The sequence below is a fragment of the Orcinus orca genome, chromosome X (genome assembly GCF_937001465.1).
Source record: "Orcinus orca chromosome X, mOrcOrc1.1, whole genome shotgun sequence".
NCBI lineage: Eukaryota > Metazoa > Chordata > Mammalia > Artiodactyla > Delphinidae > Orcinus > Orcinus orca.
This window is the reverse complement of record NC_064580.1, coordinates 80627395-80650680: the sequence shown is the minus strand read 5'-3', so window position 1 is coordinate 80650680 and position 23286 is coordinate 80627395. Positions and strand designations below refer to the sequence as shown.

The 23286-nt window shown below is 38.0% G+C and overlaps 1 pseudogene; it reads right to left on the bottom strand.

Annotated features, from left to right (window-relative positions):
• Positions 1 to 21703: 21703 nt before the first annotated feature.
• On the bottom strand, positions 21704 to 22281 carry LOC117196549 (splicing factor U2AF 35 kDa subunit-like; annotated as a pseudogene).
• Between the last annotated feature and the right edge of the window lie 1005 nt (positions 22282 to 23286).

The window sequence follows — 23286 nt, the reverse complement described above, 5'->3', positions numbered from 1 at the left end:
CATGTTTATGTTATAAAAAGAAAATTTGAAAATTAATGATTTAATTGTCCAATTCAAGATGTCAGAAATAGGACAATTGAGTAAATGTAAGAAAATGGAAGAAAGATGATATAATACAAGAGTATAAATTAACAAAACAGAAGAATAAAAAAATATTGTCCTCAGATAAGTGATTCAAATTTGAATTCCATACTACATATTATGTTATGAAATTTAAAATGTCAGGTTTTTAGCTTCAAATCAAATCAAAATTAATAAATACTCCCACTTTTAAATGTATATGTCTTTAAATTTTTAATCTTCAATATCAAACATTTTTGCATTATGATACCTGATTAAGAAAGTTTCTGGCAGTCAATTAAAAAAAAAATTCTATCCCAGTCAGTGTATTTGTTATGCTTTGTTGTTCTCTTTCCACCTGGAGTTTGAAATCATGAAAAGCTCGTTTAGACTGAGTTAGTAGTGTCCCTGGGCAAATGAGATTTAAAGTAATTAATTGTTAAAATAAAAGAAACTTGAATCTATTTTTACAGTAGGAGTGTAAAAAGAATCATATTGATCTGTTTCCTATGGAAATATTACATGCAAACAGATCTCTATATTCTCTAAATTCTGGAATAGACAGTAAAAACAAACAAAAAGCACCAAAATCATACATTAAGGCCACACCATGTAAATATGCATAGTATATTTATTTTAGGTTTGTCCTCTAAAGCAGACCCTGAAATACAAGATTCTATTTTTTTTAAATGAGTTATGCTCAGGCTACCTGTAAGGTAGTGAGAGAAGCAGGATAAGGAAAGCAAAGAGCTAGACAAAGATGTTTTTTTAGATGAAGTTTAGCCTCAATCTGATTCCATGGGGTGATCTGGAATGCAAATTTCACCTCAGAGTCATGCCCCCGCTACTTGAGGAAAGCGAGTGAAGATTTTGCAGGCCTGTGCTGTTAACTAAGAGCTGACCTGGGTGGAGGGTATAGGCTCCTCTGCTGGAGCTGGCTCCAATCTTTCAAGGGCAATCTTCCAGTTAAGGTTTTAGGTAAGAGTCATTAGCACAGGCAGCAGATGATAAGAGAGATTCTAAGGCTATCAACAAAAGCTGCTATAAAGCTGAAGAAAATTCAATAAAGGAAAAATATATTAAAGAATGTTTAACCTTACAAGAAAAGAAAAATGGGAATTAAAATGATAATGCAGGACTTCCCTGGTGGCACAGTGGTTAAAGAATCTGCCTGCTAATGCAGGGGACATGGGTTCGAGCCCTGGTCCAGGAAGATGCCACAGAGCAACTGAGCCAGTGCACCACAACTACTGAGACTGTGCTCTAGAGCCCACAAGCCACAATTACTGAGCTTGCATGCCACAACTGCTGAAGCCCACATGTCTAGAGCCTGTGCTCTGCAACAAGAGAAGCCACTGCAATGAGAAGCCCGCACACCTCAATGAAGAGTAGCCCCTGCTTGCCACAGTTAGAGAAAGCCTGTGCACAGCAAAAAAGACCCAATGCAGCCAAAAAAAAAAAAGAAAAAAATGATAATACAGTATCTCCACTTTTTACCAATTATATTAGCATACATTTTTAAATGATAATTTGCCTTACTGAAATGTGGCAAAGCAGGTGCAGTCACACGTTACTGACATTATCATAAATAATTAGAAACATTTTGGAACAGTATATATTGAGAAAATTAAAATTTTTAAGTTTAAAATCAGTTTTGGTACTGTTAGCCTTAACCAATAATCTAATATATAGAAAAGATAATATGCATGTGATTGTTCACTACAGTATTACTTATAATAATGTAAAATGGAAAATAATTTGTCTTCAACAACAGAATCACTAAATAAATGTTTTGTACATTTACTGTGTAGACTAATTTTTTTGAGGGTGGGCCGCATCACATGGGACTTCTGGGATTTTAGTTCCTGACCAGGGATTGAACTCAGGGCCCTCAACAGTGAGTATGTGGAGTCCTAACCATTAGACCACCAGGGAATTCCCAGTGTAGACTATTTTCAACCATTGAAAAATGCAGTTGTGTAGATTAGATTGCAAAATGGGATGGTGTTTACTGCTCAAAGTGAAGTGAAAAAACAAACAGCATATAAAATTACAAGTGCACTCTGTTTTCCAAAATAACAGTGGTTATATGTAGGTGAGTTATTATGAGTGATCTGTTCTTGTTTCTCAAATTCTCTTTAATGTAATTTTATTTCTATTATTCAAATAAGTTTCTTTTAAAACAAAACAAGGAATTATCTTTGAAAAATGGTAAAGTTTTCTTAGATATTTAATTCCCTGAACCTTTCAGAGACAGATTAAAGATTTGTTCATAAAACCTTCTCATTTTAGTTGTTTAAACAAGTTATTTTGTCAGCATAGTGTTGAGGGATAATGAGGAACAAGGTTCCTTCTAGGTCCAACCTAGCACTTGGGGAGTTCTCACTCCTCTGAGTGTTCCCTCACTCTCTCAGAGTGCTTGTGTTCATTTAACCATTCAAAAACACTACTACGGTTCTACTATATGCAGCACATTATGATCACTGTTAGAAATATGAAGCCAAAGAAGGGATTTTACCAGTGAGGAACTCATAGATCAGTAGAGGTGAAACAACTATAATGGGTTGAGTTCTAGAATAGAAATAGGACTAAATATTACTGGAATGAATAGAAAAGAGCAAGCATACTCACATATCTTGTTTCTGAATATCTTTGATTCTGTTACTCAGTGTCTCTATCATTGTATGTTTCTGATACAGCAGTTCTTTAGGGTGTCTCTCGCTTGGCAATTCTGTGAGTGTATTATTCAATAAATAAGTTTTGTAACCTGAGATGATTCTAATTCACCTCACAATTTTCAAGTTGAATTAATTCCTTTCCTCCCAATATTCTGTAGCTATTATAGATGATTCTGAATCACTATTAGGTTTCTTAAAAATATTTGCTCTCTTTCCATTAATATCTCCCAAGTAATGGAATAAAGATACTGTTAGACTAATACCAACTGAAAAACAGACACAAAAAGAACACCTCTATATCAGGTAGGAGTTTTTGTTTATAAGTAATAGGAAACTCACTACAAAATAACTTTAAAAAGTAAATGGTATATATGGGATTGTTGTCAAACCCAAGTTCATATGCCTAATGCATAGTGAGGCCAAACAAACTGAAATGTTTACGTTTGGAGCAGAGAAAGTTTTACTGAAGGGACAAGCAAGGAGAACGGGTGGCTCATGCTCAAAAGACAAGAACTTCCTGATGGGTTTCAGTGAAAAAGTTTTTATTGACAAAATTTGTGGGGAGGGCTGCAGCATGTGTAACCCTCTTCTGATTGGTTAGTGATGAAGTAACACAGTGGTGTTCCAGGAATCTCAATCATCAGGCTTCTGGTTCCAATAAGTCTGGGGTCCACCTACTTGTGCTCAAACTGAAGTTACCATCCTCCATCTGGTTGGGGATCTTAGTTTCTTTAGAACTCAGAGATATGCATTAAATTGTTAGGCACAGGGATTGGTTCAAGATGGCGGAGTAGAAGGATGTGTGCTCACTCCCTCTTGCAAGATCACTGGAATCACAACTAACTGCTGAACAATCATTGAGAGGAAGACACTGGAACTCACCAAAAAAGATACTCCACATCCAAAGACAAAGGAGAAGCCACAATGAGATGGTAGGAGAGGCACAATCACAATAAAAGCAAATCCCATAACGGTTGAGTGGGTGACTCACAAACTGGAGTGAGTCTTTTTTTTTTTTTTAACATCTTTATTGGGGTATAATTGCTTTACAATGGTGTGTTAGTTTCTGCTTTATAACAAAGTGAATCAGCTATACATGTACATATGTTCCCATATGTCTTCCCTCTTGCGTCTCCCTCCCTCTCACCCTCCCTATCCCACCCCTCCAGGCTGTCACAAAGCACCGAGCCAATATCCCTGTGCCATGCTGCTACTTCCCACTAGCTATCTACCTTACTACGTTTGTTAGTGTGTATATATCCATGACTCTCTCTCGCCCTGTCACAGCTCACCCTTCCCCCTCCCCATAACCTCAAGTCCGTTCTCTAGTAGGTCTGCATCTTTATTCCTGCCTTACCCCTAGGTTCTTCATGACAATTTTTTTTTCTTAAATTCCATATATATGTGTTAGCATACGGTATTTGTCTTTTTCTTTCTGACTTACTTCACTTTGTATGACAGATTCTAGGTCTATCCACCTCATTACAAATAGCTCAATTTCATTTTTTTGATGGCTGAGTAATATTCCATTGTATATATGTGCCACATCTTCTTTATCCATTCATCTGATGATGGGTATTTAGGCTGTTTCCATCTCTGGGCTATTGTAAATAGAGCTGCAATGAACATTTTGGTACATGACTCTTTTTGAATTTTGGTTTTCTCAGGGTATATGCCAAGTAGTGGGATTGCTGGGTCATATGGTAGTTCTATTTGTAGTTTTTTAAGGAACCTCCATACTGTTCTCCATAGTGGCTGAACCAATTCACATTCCCACCAGCAGTGCAAGAGTGTTCCCTTTTCTCCACACCCTCTCCAGCATTTATTGTTTCTAGATTTTTTGATGATGGCCATTCTGACTGGTGTGAGATGATATCTCATTGTAGTTTTGATTTGCATTTCTCTAATGATTAATGATGTTGAGCATTCTTTCATGTGTTTGTTGGCAGTCTGTATATCTTCTTTGGAGAAATGTCTATTTAGGTCTTCTGACCATTTTTGGATTGGGTTGTTTGTTTTCTTGTTATTGAGCTGGATGAGCTGCTTGTAAATTTTGGAGATTAATCCTTTGTTGGTTACTTTGTTTGCAAATATTTTCTCCTATTCTGAGGGTTGTCTTTTGGTCTTGTTTATGGTTTCCTTTGCTGTGCAGAAGCTTTGAAGTTTCATTAGATCCCATTTGTTTATTTTTGTTTTTATTTCCATTACACTAGGAGGTGGGTCAGAAAGGATCTTGCTGTGATTTATGTCATAGAGTGTTCCGCCTATGATTTCCTCTACGAGTTTGATAGTTTCTGGCCTTACATTTAGGTCTTTAATCCATTTTGAGCTTATATTTGTGTATGGTGTTAGGGAGTGATCTAATCTCATACTTTTACATGTACCTGTCCAGTTTTCTCAGCACCACTTATTGAAGAGGCTGTCCTTTCTCCACTGTACATTCCTGCCACCTTTATCAAAGATAAGGTGTCCATATGTGCGTGGGTTTATCTCTGGGCTTTCTATCCTTTTCCATTGATCTATCTTTCTGTTTTTGTGCCAGTACCTTACTGTCTTGATTACTGTAGCTTTGTAGGATAGTCTGAAGTCAGGGAGCCTGATTCCTCCAGCTCCTTTTTTCGTTCTCAAGATTGCTTTGGCCATTCGGGGTCTTTTGTGTTTCCATACAAATTGCAAAATTTTTTGTTCTAGTTCTGTGAAATATGCCAGTGATAGTTAGATAGGGATTGCATTGAATCTATAAATTGCTTTGGGTAGTAGAGTCATTTTCACAATGTTGATTCTTCCAATCCAAGAACATGGCATATCTCTCAATCTATTTGTACCATCTTTAATTTGTTTCATCAGTGTCTTAAAATTTTCTGCATACAGGTCTTTTGTCTCCTTAGGTAGGTTTATTCCTAGATATTTTATTCTTTGTGTTGCAATGGTAAATGGGAGTGTTTTCTTGATTTCACTTTCAGATTTTTCATCATTAGTATATAGGAATGCCAGAGATTTCTGTGCATTAATTTTGTATCCTGCCACTTTACCAAATTCATTGATTAGCTCTAGTAGTTTTCTGGTAGCATCTTTAGGATTCTCTGTGTATAGGATCATGTCATCTGCAAACAGTGACAGCTTTACTTCTTCTTTTCCTATTTGGATTCCTTTTATTTCCTTTTCTTCTCTGATTGCTGTGGCTAAAACTTCCAAAACTATGTTGAATAAGAGTGGTGAGAGTGGGCAACCTTGTCTTGTTCCTGATCTTAGTGGAAATGCTTTCAGTTTTTCACCATTGAGGATGATGTTTGCTGTGGGCTTGTCATATATGGCCTTTATTATGTTGAGGAAATTTCCCTCTATGCTTACTTTCTGTAGGGTTTTTATCATAAATGGGTGTTGAATTTTGTCAAAAGCTTTCTCTGCATCTATTGAGATGATCATGTGGTTTTTCTCCTTCAATTTGTTAATATGGTTTATCACATTGATAGATTTGCGTATATTGAAGAATCCTTGCATTCCTGGAATAAACCCCACTTGATCATGGTGTATGATCCTTTTAATGTGCTGTTGGATTCTGTTTGCTAGTATTTTGTTGAGGATTTTTGCATCTATGTTCATCAGTGATATTGGCCTGTAGTTATCTTTATTTGTGACATCCTTGTCTGGTTTTGGTATCAAGGTGATGGTGGCCTCGTAGAAGGAATTTGGGAGTGTTCCTCCCTCTGCTATATTTTGGAAGAGTTTGAGAAGGATAGGTGTTAGCTCTTCTCTAAATGTTTGATAGAATTCGTCTGTGAAGCCTTCTGGTCCTGGGCTTTTTTTTGTTGGAAGATTTTTAATCACAGTTTCAATTTCAGTGCTTGTGATTGGTCTGTTCATATTTTCTATTTCTTCCTGATTCAGTTTGGCAGGTTGTGCCTTTCTAAGAATTTGTCCATTTCATCCAGATTGTCCGTTTTATTGGCATAGAGTTGCCTGTAGTAATCTCTCATGATCTTTTTTATTTCTGCAGTGTCAGTTGTTACCTCTCTTTTTTCATTTCTAATTCTGTTGATTTGAGTCTTCTCCGTTTTTTTCTTGATGAGTCTGGCTAGTGGTTTATCTATTTTGTTTATCTTGTCAAAGAACCAACTTTTATTTTTATTGATCTTTGCTATTGTTTCCTTCATTTCTTTGTCATTTATTTCTGATCTGATTTTTATGATTTCTTTCCTTCTGCTAGCTTTGGGGTTTTTTTGTTCTTCTTTCATTAATTGCTTGAGGTGCAAGGTTACGTTGTTTTTTCAAGATGTTTCCTGCTTTTTAAGGTGGGCTTGTATTGCTATAAACTTCCCCCTTAGAACTGCTTTTGCTGCATCCCATAGGTTTTGGGTCGTTTTGTCTCCATTGTCATTTGTTTCTAGGTATTTTTTTATTTCCTCTTTGATTTCTTCAGTGATCACTTCGTTATTAAGTTGTGTATTGTTTAGCCTCCATGTGTTTGTATTTTTTACAGATCTTGTCCTGTAATTGATATCTAGTCTCATGGCATGGTGGTCAGAAAAGATACTTGATACAATTTCAATTTTCTTATATTTACCAAGGCTTGATTTGTGACCCAATATATGATCTATCCTGGAGAATGTTCCATGAGCACTTGAGAAAAATGTGTATTCTGTTGTTTTTGGATGGAGTGTCCTATAAATATCAAGTAAGTCCGTCTTGTTTAATGTATCATTTAAATCTTGTGTTTCCTTATTTATTTTCATGTTGGATCATCTGTCCATTGGTGAAAGCGGGGTGTTAAAGTCCCCTACTATGAATGTGTTACTGTCGATTTCCCCTTTTATGGCTGTTAGTATTTGCCTTATGTATTGAGGTGCTCCTATGTTGGGTGCATAAATATTTACAATTGTTATATCTTCTTCTTGGATCGATCCCTTGATCATTATGTAGTGTCCTTCTTTGTCTCTTGTAATAGTCCTTATTTTAAAGTCTATTTTGTCTGATATGAGAATTGCTACTCCAGCTTTCTTTTGGTTTCCGTTTGCATGGAATATCTTTTTCCATCCCCTTACTTTCAGTCTGTATGTGTCTCTAGGTCTGAAGTGGGTCTTTTTAGACAGCATATATAAGGGTCTTGTTTTGGCATCTATTCAGTCAATCTGTGTCTTTTGGTGGGAGCATTTAGTCCATTTGCATTTAAAGTAATTATCGATATGTATGTTCCTATTCCCATTTTCTAAATTGTTTTGGGTTTGTTATTGTAGGTCTTTTCCTTCTCTTGTGTTTCTTGTGTAGAGAAGTTCCTTTAGCATTTGTTGTAAAGCTGGTTTGGTGGTGCTGAACTCTCTCAGCTTTTGCTTGTCTGTAAAGGTTTTAATTTCTCCATCAATTCTGAATGAGATCCTTGCTGGGTAGAGTAGTCTTGGCTGCAGGTTTTTCTCCTTCATCACTCTCAGTATGTCCTGCCACTCCCTTCTGGCTTGTAGGGTTTCTGCTGAGAGATCAGCTGTTAACCTTATGCGGATTCCCTTATGTGTTATTTGTTGTTTTTCCCTTGCTGCTTTTAATATGCTTTCTTTGTATTTAATTTTTGACAGTTTGATTAACATGTGTCTTGGCGTATTTCTCCTTGTATTTATCCTGTATGGGACTCTCTGTGCTTCCTGGACTTGATTAACTATTTCCTTTCCCATATTAGGGAAGTTTTCAACTATAATCTCTTCAAATATTTTCTCAGTCCCTTTCTTTTTCTCTTCTTCTTCTGGAACCCCTATAATTCGAATGTTGGTGCGTTTAATGTTGTCCCAGAATTCTCTGAGACTGTCCTCAGTTCTTTTCATTCTTTTTTCTTTATTCTGCTCTGCAGTAGTTTTTTGCACTATTTTATCTTCCAGGTCACTTATCCGTTCTTCTGCCTCAGTTATTCTGCTATTGATCCCATCTAGAGTACTTTTAATTTCATTTATTGTGTTGTTCATCGTTGCTTGTTTCATCTTTATTTCTTCTAGGTCCTTGTTAACTGTTTCTTGCATTTTTCCATTCTATTTCCAAGATTTCAGATCATCCTTACCATCATTATTCTGAATTCTTTTTCAGGTAGACTGCCTATTTCCTCTTCATTTGTTAGGTCTGCTACATTTTTATCTTGCTCCTTTATCTGCTGTGTGTTTTTCTGTCTTCTCATTTTGCTTATCTTACTGTGTTTGGGGTCTCCTTTTTGCAGACTGCAGGTTCATAGTTCCCGCTGTTTTTGATGTCTGTCTCCATTGGCTAAGGTTGGTTCAGTGGGTTGTGTAGGCTTCCTGGTGGAGGGGACTAGTGCCTGTGTTGTGGTGGATGAGGCTGGATCTTGTCTCTCTAGTGGGCAGGTTCACGTCTGGTGGTGTGTTTTGGAGTGTCTGTGGCCTTATTATGGTTTTAGGTAGCCTCTCTGCTAATGGGTGGGGTTGTGTTCCTGTTTTGCTAGTTGTTTGGCATAGGTTGTCCAGCACTGTGGCTTGCTGTCATTGAGTGAAGCTTGGCGCTGGTGTTAAGATGGAGGTCTCTGGGAGATTTTCGCCGTTTGGTATTATGTGGAGCTGGGAGGTCTCTTGTTGACCAGTGTCCTGAAGTTGGCTCTCCTACCTCAGAGGCAGAGCCCTGACTCCTGGCTAGAGCACCAAGAGCCTTTCATCCACACAGCTGAGAATAAAAGGGAGAAAACGTAGAGAGAATTAGTATAAGTATGAGGAAAGAAAGAAGGAAAGGAGGGAAGGAAGGAAGGAAGGATGGAAGAAAGAAAGAAAGAAAGAAGCAAAGAAGGAAAGTAGGCCAGCAGGAAAGAAAGGAGGGAGACAGGGAGGGAGGAAGGAAGGAAAGAGGGAAAGAAGGAAAAAAGACAGAAAGAAAGAAGATACAGTAAAAATAAAATAAAGTATAAGAAAGTTATTGAATTAAAAAATACTTATTTAGGAAAAAATAAAGGGATGGATAGAACCTTAGGAGAAATGTTGGAAGCAAAGCTATACAGATAAAATCTTACACAGAAGCATACACATACACCCTCACTAAAAGAGGTAAAGGGGGAAAAATCATAAATCTTGCTCTCAGAGACCACCTCCTCAATTTGGGATGATTCGTTGTCTAAAGGAGGGAAGGAAGGAAGGAAGGAAAGAAAGAAAGAAAGAAAGAAAGAAAGAAAGAAAGAAAGAAAGAAGGTAAAGTATAATAATGTTATTAAAATTAATTATTAAGAAAAAAATTAAAATAAAAACCATGGATGGATAGAACCCTAGGACAAATGGTGGAAGCAAGACTACACAGACAAGATCTCACACAGAAGCATACACATACACATTCACAAAAAGAGGAAAAGGGAAAAAAATCATAGATTTTGCTCCTAAAGTCCACTTCCTTAATTTGGGATGATTGGTTGTCTATTCAGGTATTCCACAGATGCAGGGTATATCAAGTTGATTGTGGAGCTTTAATCCGCTGCTTCTGAGGCTGCTGGGAGAGATTTCTCTTTCTCTTCTTTGTTCTCACAGCTCACTGGGGCTCAGCTTTGGATTTGGCCCTGCCTCTTCATGTAGGTCGCTGGAGGGTGTCTGGTTTTTGCTCAGACAGGACGGTGTTAAAGGAGCCGCTGATTCGGGGGCTCTGGCGCACTCAGGCCGGCGGGGAGGGAGGGGCACGGAGTGCGGGGCGGGCCTGCGGCAGCAAAGGCCGACGTGACTTTGCACCAGCCTGAGGCCCGCCGTGCGTTCTCCCAGGGAAGTTGTCCCTGGATCCCGGGAACCTGGCAGTGGCGGGCTGCACAGGTTCCGCGGAAGAGGGGTGTGGAGAGTGACCTGTGCTCGCACACAGGCCCCTTGGTGGCGGCAGCAGCAGCCTTAGCGTCTCCCTCCCATCTCTGGGGTCCGCGCTTTTAGCCGTGGCTCGCGCCTGTCTCTGGGGGTCCGCGCTTTTAGCCGTGGCTCGCGCCTGTCTCTGGGGGTCCGCGCTTTTAGCCACAGCTCGCGCCTGTCTCTGAGGTTTGCGCTTTTAGCCGCGGCTCACGCCCGTCTCTGGAGTTCCTTTAAGCAGCGTTCTTAAACCCCTCTCCTCACGCACCAGGAAACAAAGAGGGAAGAAAAAGTCTCTTGCCTCTTCGGCAGGTGCGGACTTTTCCCCGGACTCCCTCCCGGCTAGCGGTGGTGCACTAACCCCTTCAGGCTATGTTCAAGCCGCCAACCCCAGTCCTCTCCCTGTGCTCCATTCGAAACCGAAACCCGAGCCTCAGAGCCTCAGCTCGCAGCCCCGCCCGCCCCGCCGGGTGAGCAGACAAGCCTCTCGGGCTGGTGAGTGCCAGTCGGCACCAATCCTCTGTGCAGGAATCTCTCCGCTTTGCCCTCCGCACCCGTTGCTGTGCACTCCTCCTCGGCTTTGAAGCTCCCCCCTCTGCCTCCCGCAGATTCCGCCCGCGAAGGGGCTTCCTAGTGTGTGGAAACTTTTCCTCCTTCACAGCTCCCTCCCACTGGTGCAGGTGCCGTCCCTATTCTTTTGTCTCTGTTTTTTCTTTTTTTTCTTTTGCCCTTCCCAGGTACGTGGGGAGTTTCTTGCCTTTTGGGAGGTCTGAGGTCTTCTGCCAGCCTTCAGTAGGTGTTCTGTAGGAGTTGTTCCACGTGTAGATGTATTTCTGGTGTATCTGTGGAGAGGAAGGTGATCTCCGCGTCTTACTCTTCCGCCATCTTCCTCTCCATCTGGAGTGAGTCTTATACCACAGAAGTCCACCGACTGGAGTGAAGGTTCTAAACCGCATGTCAGGTTTCCCAACCTGGAGGTCTGGCAACAGGAGGAGGAATTCCTAGAGAATCAGACTTTGAAGGCTAGTGGGATTGGATTGCAGGACTTTGACAGGACTGAGGAAAGCAAAGACTCCACTCTTGGAGCACACACACAAAGTAGTGTGAGCATTGGAACCCAGGGGAGGGAGAAGTGACCCCATAGGAGACTGAACCAGACCTAACTGCTAGTGTTGGTGGGTTTCCTGCGCAGATGGGGGTGGCTGTGGCTCACCATGAGGACAAGGACACTGGCAACAGAAGTTCTGGGAAGTACTCCTTGGCATGAGCCTTCCCAGAGTCCACCATTAGCCCCCAAAAAGAGCCTGGTAGGCTCCAGGGTTAGGTTGCCTCAGGCCAAACAACCGACAGGGAGGGAACCCAGCCCCACCTATCAGCAGACAAGCAGATTAAAGGTTTACTGAGCTCTGTCCACCAGAACAACAGCCAGCTCTACCCACCACCAGTCCCTCCAAACAGGAAACTTGAAAAACCCTCTTAGATAGCCTCATCCACCAGAGGGCAGACAGCAGAAGGAAGAAGAAATACAATCCTTCAGCCTGTGGAACAAAAACCACATTCACAGAAAGATAGACAAGATGAAAAGGCAGAGGGCTATGTAGCAGTTGAAGGAACAAGATAAAACCCCAGAAAAACAAATAAATGAAGTGGAGATAAGCAACCTTCCAGAAAAAGAATTCAGAATAATGATAGTGAAGATGATCCAGGACCTCAGAAAAAGAATGGAGACAAAGATCGAGAAGATGCAAGAAATGTTTCACAAACACCTAGAAGAATTAAAGAACAAACACTTAGAAGAATTAAAGAACAAACAGAGATGAGCAATGCAATAACTGAAATGAAAAATACACTAGAAGGAATCAATAGCAGAATAACTGAGGCAGAAGAACGGAAAAGTGACCTGCAAGACAAAATGATGGAATTCTCCACTGTGGAACAGAATAAAGAAAAAAGAATGAAAAGAAATGAAAACAGCTTAAGAGACCTCTGGGACAACCTTAAATGCAACAACTTTCCCATTTGGGGTCCCAGAAGGAGAATAGAGAGAGAAAGGTCACAAGAAAATATTTGAAGAGATTATAGCGAAAACTTCCCTGACATGGGAAAGGAAATAACCACTCAAGTCCAGGAAACGCAGAGTCCCAGGCAGGATAAATCAAAGGAGAAACATACCAAGACACATAGTAATCAAACTGACAAAAATTAAAGGCAAAGAAAAATTATTGAAAGCAACAAGGGAAAAATGACAAATAATATACAAGGGAACTCCCATAAGGTTAACAGCTGATTTTTCAGCAGAAACTCCGCAAACCAGAAGGGAGTAGCATGATATATTTAAAGTGATGAAAGGGAAGAACCTACAACCAAGATTACTCTACCCAGCAAAGATCTCATTCAGATTCAACAGAGAAATCAAAAACTTTACAGACAAGCAAAAGCTAAGAGAACTCAGCACCACCAAACCAGCTCTGCAACAAATGCTAATGGAACTTGTCTAAGTGGGAAACACAAAAGAAGAAAAGCACCTACAAAAAGAAGCCCATAACAATTAAGAAAATGGTAATTGGATTGTATGGATAATTACCTTAAACGTGAATGGATTAAATGCTCCAATCAAAAGAAGGAGGCTTGCTGAATGGATACAAAAACAAGACCCATATATATGCTGTCAACAAGAGACCCACTTCAGACCTAGGGACACATACAGCTTGAAAGTGAGGGAATGGAAAAAGATATTCCATGAAAATGGAAATCAAAAGAAAGTTGGCATAGCAATACTCATATCAGACAAAAGAGACTTTAAAATAAAGAATGTTACAAGAGATAAGGAAGGACACTACATAATTATCAATGGATTAATCCAAGAAAAAGATATAACAATTATAAATATATATACACACTATAGGCACATCTCAATATATAAGGGAACTGCTAAGAGCTCTAAAAGAGGAAATCAGTAACACAGTAAGAGTGGGGGAATTTAACACCTCACTTACAGCAATGGACAGATCATCCAAAGAGAAAATTAATAAGGAAACACAAGCTTTAAATGACACAATAGACCAGATAGATTGAATTGATATTTACAGGACATGCCATCCAAAAACAGCAGATTACATTTTCTTTTCAAGTGCACATGGAACATTCTCCAGGATAGATCACATCTTGGGTCAAAAATCAAGCCTCAGTAAATTTAAGAAAATTGAAATCATATCAAGCATCTTTTCTGACCACAACGATATGAGATTAGAAATCAATTATAGGGAGAAAAACAAAACAAAAACACAAACACATAGAGGCTAAACAATATGTTACTAAATAACCAAGAGATCACTGAGGAAATCAAAGAGGAAATCAAAAACTCTCTAGAGATAAATGACAAAGAAAACACGATGATCTGAAACCTATGGGATGCAGCAAAAGCAGTTCTAAGAGGGAAGTTTATAGCAATACAAGCCTACCTCAAGAAACAAGAAAAGTCTCAAATAAACAATCTAACATTACACCAAATGGAACTAGAGAAAAAACGAACAAACAAAACCCAAAGTTACTAGAAGGAAAGAAATCATAAAGATCAGAACAGAAATAAATGAAATAGAAACAAAGAAAACAATTGCAAAGATCAATAAAACTAAAAGCTGGTTCTTTGAGAACATAAACAAAATTGATAAACCATTAGCCAGACTCATCAAGAAAAAGAGGGAGGGGACTGAAATCAATAAAATTAGGAATGAAAAAGGAGAAGTTACAACAGACACTGCAGAAATACAAAGCATCCTAAGAGACCACTACAAGCAACCCTATGCCAATAAAATGGGCAACCAGGAAGAAATGGACAAATTCTCAGAAAGGTATAACCTTCCATGACGGAACCAGAAAGAAATAGACAATATGAACAGACCAATCACAAGTACTGGAATTGAAACTGTGATTAAAAATTTTCCAACAAACAAAAGTCCAGGACAAGATGGCTTCCCAGGTGAATTCTATCAAACATTTAGAGAATAACTAACACGCATCCGTCTCAAACTCTTCCAAAAAGTTGCAGAGGAAGGAAGTGTCCCATACTCATTCTATGAGGCCACCATCACCCTGATACCAAAACCAGGCAAACATACTACAAAAAAAGAAAATTACAGACCAGTAACACTGATGAATATAGATGCAACAGTCCTCAACAAAATACTGGTAAACAGAATCCAACTACACATTAAAAGGATCATTCACTGTGATCAAGTGGGATTTAGCCCAGGGATGCAAGGATTCTTCAATATACACAAATCAATCAATGTGATACACCATATTAACAAATTGAAGAATAAAAACCATATGATCATCTCAATAGATGCAGAAAAAGCTTTTGACAAAATTCAACACCAATTTATGATAAAAAAAAAACTATTCAGAAAGTGGGCATAGAGGAAACCTACCTCAACATAATAAAGGCCATATATGACAAACCCACAGCAAACATCATACTCAATGGTGAAAAACTGAAAGCATTTCCTCTAAGATCAGGAGCAAGACAAGGATGCCCACTCTCACCACTATTATTCAACACAGTTTTGGAAGCCCTGGCCGCACAAATCAGAGAAGAAAAAGAAATTAAAGGAATCCAAATAGGGAAAGAAGAAGTAAAACTGTCACTATTTGCAGATGACAGGATACTATGCATAGATAATCCTAAAGATGCCACCAGAAAACTACTAGAGCTAATCAATTAATTTGGTAAAGCTGCAAGATACAAAATTAATACACAGAAATCTCTTGCATTCTTATACACTAATGATGAAAAACCTGAAAGAGAAATTAAGGAAAAATTCCCATTTACCACTGCAACAAAAAAAATAAAATAAAATACCTAGGAAAAAACTTACCTAGGGAGACAAAAGACCTGTATGCACAGAACTATAAGACACTGATGAAAGAAATTAAAGATTATGCAAACAGATGGTGAGATTTACCATGTCCTTGGATTGGCAGAATCAATATTTTGTAAATGACTATACTACCCAAGCAATCTACAGAGTCAGTGCAACCCCTATCAAATTACCAATGGCATTTTTTACAGAACTAGAACAAAAAGTCTTAAAATTTGTATGGAGACAAAAAAGACCCCAAATAGCAAAAGCAGTCTTGAGGGGAAAAACTGGAACTGGAAGAATCAGACTCCCTGACTTCAGACTATACTCCAAAGCTACAGTAATCAAGACAGTATGGTACTGGCACAGAAACAGAAATATAGATCAATGGAACAGGATAGAAAGCCCAGAGATAAAGCCACACACATATGGTCAACTAATCTATTACAAAGGAGGCAAGGATATACAATGGAGAAAAGACAGTCTCTTCAATAAGTGGTGCTGGAAAAACTGGACAGCTACATGTAAAAGAATGAAATTAGAATACTCCCTAACACGATACACAAAAATAAACTGAAAATGGATTAGAGACCTAAATGTAAGACCGGACACTATAAAACTCTTAGAGGAAAACATAGGAAGAATTCTCTTTGACATAAATCATAGCAAGATCTTTTTTGATCCACCTCCTAGAGTAATGGAAATAAAAACAAAAGTAAATAAATGGGACCTAATGAAACTTAAAAGCTTTTGCAAAGCAAAGGAAACTACAAACAAGATGAAATGACAACCCTCAGAATGGGAGAAAATATTTGCAAACGAATCAATGGCCAAAGGATTAATCTCCAAAATATATAAACAGCTCATGCAGCTCAATATTAAAAAGCAAACAACCCAATCCTAAAATGGGCAGAAGACCTAAATAGACATTTCTCCAAAGAAGACATGCAGATGGCCAAGAAGCATATGAAAAGATGCTTAACATCAGTAATTATTAGAGAAATACAAATCAAAAATACAATGAGGGGCTTCCCTGGTGGTGCAGTGGTTGAGAGTCTGCTTATGGATGCAGGGGACATGGGTTCATGCCCCAGTCTGGGAGGATCCCACACACCGTGGAGTGGCTGGGCCCGTGAGCCATGGCCACTGAGCCTGCGCATCCAGAACCTGTGCTCCACAACGGGAGAGGCCACAGCAGTGAGAGGCCTGCATACCAAAAAAAAAAAAAAAAACAACTACCATGAGGTATCACCTCACACTGGTCAGAATGGCCATCATCAAGCCCTACAAACAGTAAATGCTGGAGAGGATGTGGAGAAAGGGAACCCTCTTTCACTGTTGGTGGGAATGTAAATTGATACAGCCACTGTGGAGAACAGTATGGAGGTTCCTTAAAAAACTAAAAATAGAATTACCATATTACCCAGCAATCCCACTACTGGGCATATACCCAGATAGAACCATAATTCAAAATACACATGCATCCCAATATTCATTGCAGCACTATTTACAATAGCCAGGTCATGGAAGCAACCCAAATGCCCATCGACAGATGAATGGATAAAGAAGTTGTGGTATATATATACAATGGAATATTACTCAGCAATAAAAAGGAATGAAACTGAGTTATTTGTAGTGAGGTGGATGGACTTAGGTTCTGTCATACAGAGAGAAGTAAGTCAGAAAGAAAAACAAATACCGTATGCTAACACATATATGTGGAACCTAGAAAAATGGTACAGATGAACCGGTTTGCAGGGCAGAAATATGGACACAGATGTAGAGAACAAACGTATGGACACCAAGGGGGAAAGTGGTGGGGGTGGTGGTCGGATTAATTGGGAGATTGGGATTGACATATATACACTAATATGTATAAAATGAAATACTAATAAGAACCTGTTGTATAAAATAATAAATTAAATAAAATTCAAAGAGAAAAAAATTGTTAGGCACATTCCCAAGGAGGAACCAGGCCAAGGCCTCATACTGCACTATTGTTTCTTCCTGCATTCCTGCCCTTCCCTGATTAACAACTGTTTGTATCTGCCCTTTGGAACTCAGGGAAGGCTTAGAAGGCTGAAAACCTTTTTCCTAAGAACAAGAAATGGGGGGTGGGGTGGGGGGCAATGAAAAGGGTTTTGTGCCCGGGAGAGCCCAAGAGGGTCCTGCTTGCTTTCAGTGTTAGAGAGTGTGGGCTGAAGCGTGGTTTGATATAGAGATTTATGATGTCATGAGGATTGCAGCCCTGTTTTCCTATAAATATCTTGGCTCTTCCCTTCTCTTATGTTGGCTTTATCTGGGGGCTGACTACTCTCGTAGCTGGGTGGCTGACAGCATCTCCCAGATTTACATGCTTTCTTATTCTCATCAAGGGGGAAAGAAAAAAGCATGTCTCCTCCAAATATTGAACAAAAGTCCTGGAGTTCCCACTTATGAGACTTTTTCAGTCATGTTCCCACACTGAGCAAATAACTTTAGCAAAGAAATTTACAAAAAATATCAGATTCTGTTGCTGGGAGTAAGTGTTGTATTGATACCACCTAAATCAAAAAGCTGTGACAAAATGAAAAGGGATACAATCATGTTGAAGTGGTGACCAATCTGCCCAATACAAAGTGACTTAGTATCTGACACATACTAAGTAGTCAACAAATTTGGTTCACTTTATTTAATTTCCCTTACATATCCAATTCTTTCAACACTAAGGAGAAAAAAACATTCATTCGTTTTCATGCCAGATTTAAAAAAAAAAAAAAGATCTTCAAGGGGAATAAAATCCTTTATAATTTATGGGTTAAAAATTCTGTGCCTTGATTTATAAATCTAGTATTCTCCTTGTGTTTTGATGCCAATGCATTTCAAGTGTAGGAGAAAAAGGTTCTGAAAATAGGTGGAAAAGTGTGGGTGACATGGTGTTTCCCAAATGGAACGTATCTTTAGTCTCTGCTATCCACCAGTGTAGAGAGTCTTTTTCTGAGTAGGATTTTTCAATTTCCTTTTCAATCTGTGCCCTTAACCAATACTTTTTCTTCTCACTACATCAAATTGAGGTTTGGATTTTGAAGTTCCTGTGTTAAATACTTCATAATATTACATCATGTTCAATAGAGTCAAGTGAACTCTCTCACCCACCATGCAAATATCTGGCAACTCTATGTTATACATGAGAATGCTTATAATAGTATATCATTACTCAGCATCCATTTCCCTGGAGTTTCCTGCTGATTTACTCTGAAATCATTAAGAAAAGAATCATTTGTTAGCTTGTACTTTTATTTTCTTTATATAATTGCTTAAACTTTTCACTTATGATTTGCTTAAAGGCAAAATTAAATGAAGTAATTTTGTCCACTTTTCCTGACGACCCAAGTCTGAAAACTTCAAGTGTATGCAAATGTAGTATTTATAACAAATTATTTTAGGCAAGCATCTTATGAAGGGGATGCAATGAATTTCTGCCTTTAGGAATTTTGAGCTATCAGGAAGTCTGGTATAGCACTAATAAAATACAAACACATAGTCAAATCTTATTTCTGATGCTGTTAAATGAGAACTTACAGCTTAACGAAATAGGCAATTTAGCATATAAATGTATACCATAAAAGCAAGATGTTGGCAGTTCAAAACAATAAATGTTAACGTGTGGGCAGGCTGTTACTGAGGTGTTAAAGGCCCCTGAAATTTTAATGAACTTGTTTAGACTAAGAATTTCCTACTCTAAGTATCTTGCCTGAATTTACCCACTCCCAATTTCATGCCAAATTACAGAATGAGACATTCAAAAAGTTAGACCTGAAGTAACTGACATTTTCATTGGATTGTTTTGGCAGAAGTTTTATTTCAGCCTTTTCCCTTCACTATGATGTTTGCATCTGTCATCTATTCTGGTAGTTCTCTAAGTACATTCTAGTGGCAGTCTGTTTCCCAGAACCAAGAGGAGGCATGAACTGTCTCTCTTAACTCGGAGAGCCATTTTCAATGCAAGTACATAACAACATTTTTTATAATCTAAATAATATAAGGATAGCTTTATTTCTTTCTCATTTTTCTAAGCAGATACAGATGCCAGTCACTCTAATCTTCAGGAGAGAGAATACTATCTTGACAGTGGAATTCATTGAAAGGGGAACCAGAGGAGATTCTTCAATGTGGATAGAAACTCTTAAAAACTCCATAATATCAAGCAAAAGAAGTCCAGACTCTCTGAAGTCACTCATATTGTTGACCAATAATTTCTCGTCAAACTTTTGCCTTTTTTTTCTGAGTCTTCACCAGCCTATTAGTTCTGTTAACAATCTTACTGATCTTTTTCTGTATCTTTAGCTGACTCCTCTTCTGTGGTCCCCCACATCTTAAAGTTAGATATTCTCCCAATTTCGCCCTAGTCCCTCTTTGCCTTTGTTTTTTTCTTTCTTTATTTAGGTTTATTACATTTACTCCCAGAGAGTTTCAGTTATACCTATGAAATTGACTCCAAAATCTATGTGTCAAACCCTCCTTATCATTTGAGTTTCAGATATAATTTTCAACTTCCACTGCTTCTCAATACTGAGATAGGTTATTAATAAACTTAACAATTCCAAAACCTAGCATATCATCTTTTTAAAATATAGTGTTATAAGAAAACCACAGGCCTCAAATGACATCACTTGTGCTAAAGCCCATGATACCAAACCTAGATTTAATACCTGATCTAATTGCAGTTTAAATGTAATCTTAATGGACCAATCTGGAATTTTCTGTCATGTACAAGTAAGGTCATCAGTCATGTGCCTCTCCATCTCCCACAGGAAGAAGAAGCAATCTGCATGGTAACTTCTTTGCTTTCCCTTCTCCCACAAAAAAAAAAAAAAAAAAAAAAAGATGTCCTGGCCTGAAAATAACCCTTTCTTTTATTTTGTTAATAGTTTCTTACCCCACCCTCCTTCTGTCTATAAAAATTTCCCATTTTGTACTCAGAACTCTCTTCTAGTTGCTAGATGGGATGATGCCCAACCCATGAATCACTGGATAAAGCCAATTAGATCTTCAAATTTACTTAATTTCATTTTTGGGGTTTTTAAAATACTAGTAAATAATAAAATATCAGGAATTGTTCTAAGTGCTTTACATAAAATAAGGCACTAAATTCTGAAGTAGGTACAATTTCTACCATCATTCCCATTTTACAGATAAGGAAACTGAGCCGCAGAATGTTTCAGTGACTGCCCACGGTCATACAGCTGGTAAATAGTAGAGCCAGGACTTGAGCTTGAAAATCTAGCACTAGGGTCCTTGTTCTTAACTACTTTGCTTTGCTGCATGGTTTCCCTTACTATTTTCTATTGATTTTACCTCTATTCTCCTCACATCAACACTTATAATCATATATTTTTTTTACTTTTTCTTGTTACTCCCCACCCTTCTTCCCACATCAGATCAGTTGCTAAATTAACAAGTCTTGTATTTCTACCACTTCAGGTTTGTTTTTATTTTTTGTGAGAGAGTGGACTCAATTTGTTTTCCTAACTCCAGCCTCTCTCCATTCTAATTCAGCAGTGGGGAGATTAATTTTACTACAGCACAGCTCTAATGGAGCTCCTAACAAATTTCTTTCTACTTACAGAAAAAGAGAAACAAAAACAAAACAGACTCTTCAAACTGAAATTCATGGTTCTCCACAATATATGGCTCCAACCCACTTCTCTAAGCTTATTTATTATGTTTCTAATACATGAGATCCATTGCTTAGCCATGTTGAACTGCTTGTTTCTGTCTTTGGTAACCTCATCTAATTCTATCCCTAATTTCATAGCTATTCATTTTGTAGTCTTTATGCACAACAAATATAACCTGTCTGTTAGTCCCTGCCTTTCCTAATTACAACTCAGCTGCTAGTACTATTGATCTCCAATATATAGGCTCAATCCTGCCCATTTTAGGGGCCAGAACCAAACAATCTTATTGATATATGAAGAATGCTATTTTGTGGTAAAAATATAAAGAGACAATAAAAAACTAGGAAAATAAATATAAATGGCCATTAGCAAACAAAATATTCAATATCGTTTGTAATAAAAAATCAATATTAAAACAATAACCAATGTTTTATGAGATGGTCAGCTTCATAAACTTGTGATGAGTATTATTTATTTTTTTACTATATCATTACTGATTTTATTCAGAAACCCATCCTTGTTGGTTTTGTCGCTGTTGTTTAAAAAAATTCCCATTATGAACTAGTTTGGTCAATCAACTACACTTTCTAGAAGACATAGGGTAAAAATGGCATGGCTTAAAATTGCCCTCATCTTTCATGATCTCTCCACTACCTTCTGTCCACACTCTGGTCCCCAGACCCTGACCTCCATCTATGCTTCTTGCAATGGTGTCCATATAACTCTCACCACAATTCTCTAGAAATGGGCTTCAAACGCATGAAGTTGCAGAAGCCTTCTCCTGTACACACTGCCTTTTCATACTGGTGGCATCAGGCTTCTCTGACATCTGTCCCAGAGGAGAGCCTCAAGTCAATCAAATCCTTTTCTGCATCTTCTTCAGGACGAAACTTGACATACATGTTTACACCTAGGTGATCTCCAAGGTTATCACAGACGTTCTTCTCTTCAACTCAACCCTATTTTTCTATTTCTGTAAAAACCTCCTCAAAAAATTCATCATAATGTACTTGCATTTTGACATCACCCATAGCACAGCACAAACTGTCAGCAGGCAATGAAGAGTTTTGAAGGTTATGGTACATGTTCAAGCAGGCAATGGTCTGGTTGGTTTATTGTGCGACTGAGAGGATCTGTCTCCATGAGGACATACTCCAATTGTGAAACAAAATGAATAGTTGACTTTGTCTTTTTTGGTGCCAAAGATGGAGATCAAGTCGTGTGCCATTTCCCACCTGCCGCTGCCAATACTACTGCCTGCAAAGCTGACCTTCTATGAAGGGAATTTAAATAGGCACAACCTTTGGGGAAAGCAATTTAAAAAAACAGCCTATAACAGAAAACAAATAGAAAAAAACTTAAATATTCATGATAATAATAATCACTAAGTTAAATATAGTATATCCACTCTATTGAATTATTCATATTTATATGTACTGAGATAGAAAGTTCTTTAAGATATATTTAATTGAAAAGTAATGGTTGCAGAATGATGAGCACCATATTTATAACAATACATACAGATAAAATATCCAGAAAATACACAAAAATGTATATAAATTTATGTGTGAATTATAATGTGGTAATTGTAAGGTCCAATATTAGTGTACTGTTGAATAAATTTTGGTACATCCATATGGTATTTGAAAATCATATGTAAATATTTATAATATAATGTTATATAAGTAAAGTAAGTTACAGTTTATATCTCTGGTGTCAAACACAGGGCCTGACACTGACAAGTGAATGTTCAATGAATACATGTGTGTATATTACAATATTAATTGGAAAAAGAAAAGATAGCATACATGCTCAGAGTTTAGAAGGAAGTTGACTAAAAATTCAGCAGTGATTATTGATGGGTAATGGGCATAAGAATATTTTAAATATCACCCATGCAAATATTTCTTCCACAAATTTTTTTTATTGTGGTAGAAAGAATAACAGTCCCCCAAATATGTCCATGTCCTAATTCCTGGAACCTGTGAATATGCTAGCCACCTGGTAAAAGGGACTATACAGATGTGATTAAAGACATTGATTATCCCAGAGATTATCACAGATTATCCAGGTGGGCCCCACCTAATCAAAAGAATCTTTAAAAAGGAAAGAATGTTCCTCAGCTGTGGTCAAAGAGAAGTGTGTGTCAGTGTAAGTGTCAGAGAGATTTGACATTAATGGTTTTAAAGATGAAAGAAGCGGGGTGCAAGCCAAGGAATGCAGGTTACCTTTA